Source organism: Neopelma chrysocephalum, unplaced genomic scaffold (assembly GCF_003984885.1).
Source record: "Neopelma chrysocephalum unplaced genomic scaffold, ASM398488v2 Primary Assembly neopelma1_61b, whole genome shotgun sequence".
Lineage (NCBI taxonomy): Eukaryota > Metazoa > Chordata > Aves > Passeriformes > Pipridae > Neopelma > Neopelma chrysocephalum.
Genome location: NW_020897717.1, coordinates 12,862,406 through 12,866,425, shown reverse-complemented (window position 1 = coordinate 12,866,425; position 4,020 = coordinate 12,862,406). Strand labels below are relative to the sequence as shown.

Below are 4,020 nucleotides of genomic sequence, written 5' to 3'. Positions count from 1 at the left end.
GACAGAGCAGGCTTTTGACACTGAGGCTGCCTTGGGATCAGCAGGCACTGTCCCAGCAGGAACAACCCAGGTTGTGGTGTGCTGCAGCTTGCACTGGATCCTATCTGTTCTGCTGCTCAAGAAGCACCTCCATACGGGTTCAGGCCCAACTGGACCAGCATCCAGTCATAGAAGTACTGAGTGGAGGTGTAGACTCCAGGCCGCCTTACTCTCGCACAGCCTCTTCCCCAGCTGGTCACTCCAACTATCCAGAAATAGTCAGCGTTGCTGTCTTGGCACATGAGAGGACCACCGCTGTCTCCCTGCAGTGGAGCAGAGAGGATTAGGGTCATGTTGGGTGGCCCTTGTCAGTACTGGGGCTGTCTCCTCTCTCACGGTCCCTGCCAGAGGTATATTCCTGGCAAAGCAAGGTGTTGGAGCCTCCAGAACCTTGGCTGCGAGCAGGTTGGGCTCTTGCAAGGTAGGCTCTCTCACCTCTGGAGAGTGATTCTGGATGTGTGGAGGACAGAGGTTCCATCTGGACCTCTGGGTTGCCAAGAGTACTCAATGGACTTTCTGGGAAAATGGGGGTACTGAGCAAGGACACATGGATGGAGAATGGGAGGGCAGCCTCAGCAGCAGTGTGGATGTGGGGCTGGGAGGGTGACTGACTGGCCAGTCAAGGCCCATCTGGGGCTGTGTTTGGGCAGTGCTGACCGGGCTGCCTGTGCTGCTGGGGGCCGAGTGGCTCATCACACACTCCTTCCTACCTGGCAGGTGTCAATCTTGCCCTCTGGGTAACCAGCACACACATTGTGGATGTGGATTTTCCCAGCGTACCATCGGCTGCTGTTGCAGAGCTTGAGATCGATAAGGTGGACCTTGGCCTCCTGCAGGAGATCGCTTGATTTTTGAGCTGTTAGCACAAAAGGAATGAGCACTCAGCAGCTCCTTAGCAGTTCTCCTACCCTGCCTGGGGTTGCTCCCTGTCCCTAGGGCTTGGTTTTGCCTCTGGAGTCCTGTGTCCCTGCTGTGTGACTTGCAGGCCAGGCCCATTTGTCCAGAGGCATCTGTCCTGCAGCGGGACTCTGGCTTTGGCCTCTACTGTTGTAAGCTCAACCTGTCTCCCCAGAGTGCTGAGCTTGCCCTCAGGATATGAGTCCTTCTTGGGAACTCACCTCTTGCAGCGGTGGCACCCCAGCCAGCGACAAAGCAGTTTTCCAGCTCTGACACTGGCTGCGTGGGGTCAGGAACACAGCCCATCTGAATGTAGCGGTTGCACTGGACAGGCTTGTTCAGTTCCAGCAAGGCAATGTCATTGCTCATGTCATCTTTATTATAAGATTCATGAACCCGCAGCTGCTTAATCCGGCGCAATACTGCCCATCGGCCTGGCTTAGTCAGCTGGGTGGCCCCAATCACCAAGTACAACACACTTATATTTCTGGAAGATAGATGGAGAGAGAGGTGAGAGGGAGTAGATCCAGGTGCTGCGGCAGCCCAGCACTTGCCAGCCTTCAGTGCTATGGAGGGTGGGACTGCCCTAGTATGCCTTAGGCTGTGGGAATGCTGAGCTGGGGGCTGCTAGGAAGTAGTGGCACGAGACTAGCCTTCTCTTGAGCAGCATCTCAGTTGGGCTCTGCAGAGCCCAGGCAATGGGCATACTGCAAAGAAAGGGGATGGGAGTAAGACGTGGTGCTGGCAACAGGGCACCTGCTGGTGTTATGGAGATATCCCCATTCCCTGCTCCTCCTTACCTAATATCATCAAAGCAGTGGGCTGCTGTGAGGACCCACTCTGCGCTGATGAGGGACCCTCCGCACAGATGCCTTGTGCCTGGTATCCTGGGATGCTTGATGCTGACGAGCCAGGGCCAGGCCCCTTCCTTGGCACCTGTGCCACCCACAACACGTGTTTCTTCATAATAATCAACCAAGTGCTCATAGTCATACACTGCCGGTCGGAGCCCACAGATTGCTCTGTAAGCAGAAGGTCATTACTGTCTTGCTCTGTGCTGCTGCTCAGGCTGAAGCTCAGCCATCTGCCCTCCCCACCAGCTATTTCATGGACAGCGGGCTCGTGGAGCCCATGGGGTGTGTGTCTATCTGTGTCAGCATCTGGCTGCTGGCAAGGAACTGAGGCTCCCCCATGGGTTTTGGGAAGCTGTGGCATAGCCATGGGGGACAAGCAGGTCCAGCCCCCTCCAGGGACCCCCCTAAGCATCGCCCAAGCTCCCTTCCGGAGCGTGGGGCCACTTACCCGCAATTTTCCCATGAGCTGTGTGCAAGCCCGCATGTGGCCAGCAGGATGAGGAGGCAGAGCCAATTCATGGCTGCCAGAGGCACGTGTCAGCTGCAAGAAGTGAGGGCTCCTTGCACCAGCACAGCTGCAGACGCAGTGCCCGCAGCAGCCACGTTGCCCGTGAAGGCCTCGTCCCCTGAGGCTGATGTCACAGCGTGGTGCGTTCTCTGTTCTGTGCACTGGGGCCTCTGGCATGGGGGTTGGGGCAGGAACAACATAGAATGGTTTGGGCTGGAAAAGACCTTAAGGATCATCTACTTCTTACCCCCAACTTTCATGGGCAGGGACACCCTGGACAATAGAGCAGCTTTCTCCAAGCCTGGCTCCAAACCTGTCCTTGAAGCCTTCCAGGGAGGGGGCATCCATAGCTGCTCTGGGCAACTTGTATCAGTGCCTTACCATCCTCACAGTCAAGAATTTCTTCCTACTATCTAATCTAAACCTGCTAAACTTACTCGCTAAATTATTCATTGCCTTATTTTATGCTTTAATTGGTATCTTGGCAGTTTTGTAACTTGATTTCTTTGTGTACAGCAAACAAGGCAGGGATATGGCAGTCTTACACTGTGCACTCATCTCTGAAGAAAAAGATTTTCATAATGTGATGAAAGCTGCACTAAAGAATTATAAAACTGGTTGTTAATTTAATTACTTGCATATTCTTTATTTATTCACTTGAGATTACTAGTGACTGTGCACGTTACAGGTCCAAAATGGCATGAAATATGTTTTTCCTCACAGGCTTTACATGTTCAAATCTTCAGTGTCATTATCCATTCCTTATAACAGCGTCTCAAACTTTCCTACACCGTGCCCTTGTTTTCGAATAACAAAATTCCCATTGCTCCAAAGTTTGTAATTTTATGCTCAATCAGAAAAACAGAATTCAGCAACTCTGGATTGAATAGCCACAGGATTATTCATCTGCTTAAATTCGTCTAACCTGTGTATTGCCTGAGAACCCAATCCAGCATGAAACTTCTCTTATTAAAAATCTGTTCAGTCTTAGAAGGTATTTAAAGACCACCCAGAAGACCTAGACCACAAACCAAACTTGCAGAAGGACTTGAACCACTTGCTCAATCATTTCTGCTTTTAACTGCTCAAGACACACATTGTTTTTTCCATCATCGTCATAGCTAGGCTTCGTGAACAAAGATTTGGGAAGGACTCTACCCACATTTGCTACAAGTGCACTGGTGGCTAAAGAGGCCATTGCGAGATAGACAAGTCCAGTTGCAAAACGCGCAGCAGAAAGACTCCTTGGATGGTATCAAAGGACACACATTGTTATCTATGAAATAAAAGACACCTGTGTGAAAACAAGAAACTGAATTTTTATATTTATGGATATATAATAAAAAATATAACAAAAATAAATACATATATATATATATAAATATATATATGAAATTTCACGGTCGGCTAGGATCCATTTAAAAATTTGCCAAGTCTTGTGTACAGGGCAATTTGTGTTTCTTTGGGGCCCAGTAAACATTCCTTGGTGTTCTTCCCACACATGCTTTTTTTTCCTCCTTGTCCTGAGGGAAGGTTTTTGAGGTTGAGGATCTGCTGTCAGCACTGTACTGATGTCGCTCCACAGCAAATCTCACTCATCATAATCACTGCTGCCACTCAGATGCCTCAGCATCCAGAGGAGGAATAGAAATTGGTTGGCAATAAAACCAGAAAACCTCTTTGTATTTGCAAGAGCAATTAATATTGAAAGAAACCCTGTTC

At 50.0% G+C, this 4,020-nt stretch overlaps 1 pseudogene; it reads right to left on the bottom strand.

Moving 5' to 3' along the window:
- The window catches only part of LOC113966733, a 4,109-nt pseudogene extending 1,410 nt beyond the window's left edge, over positions 1-2,699 (bottom strand).
- Positions 2,700-4,020: the final 1,321 nt, after the last annotated feature.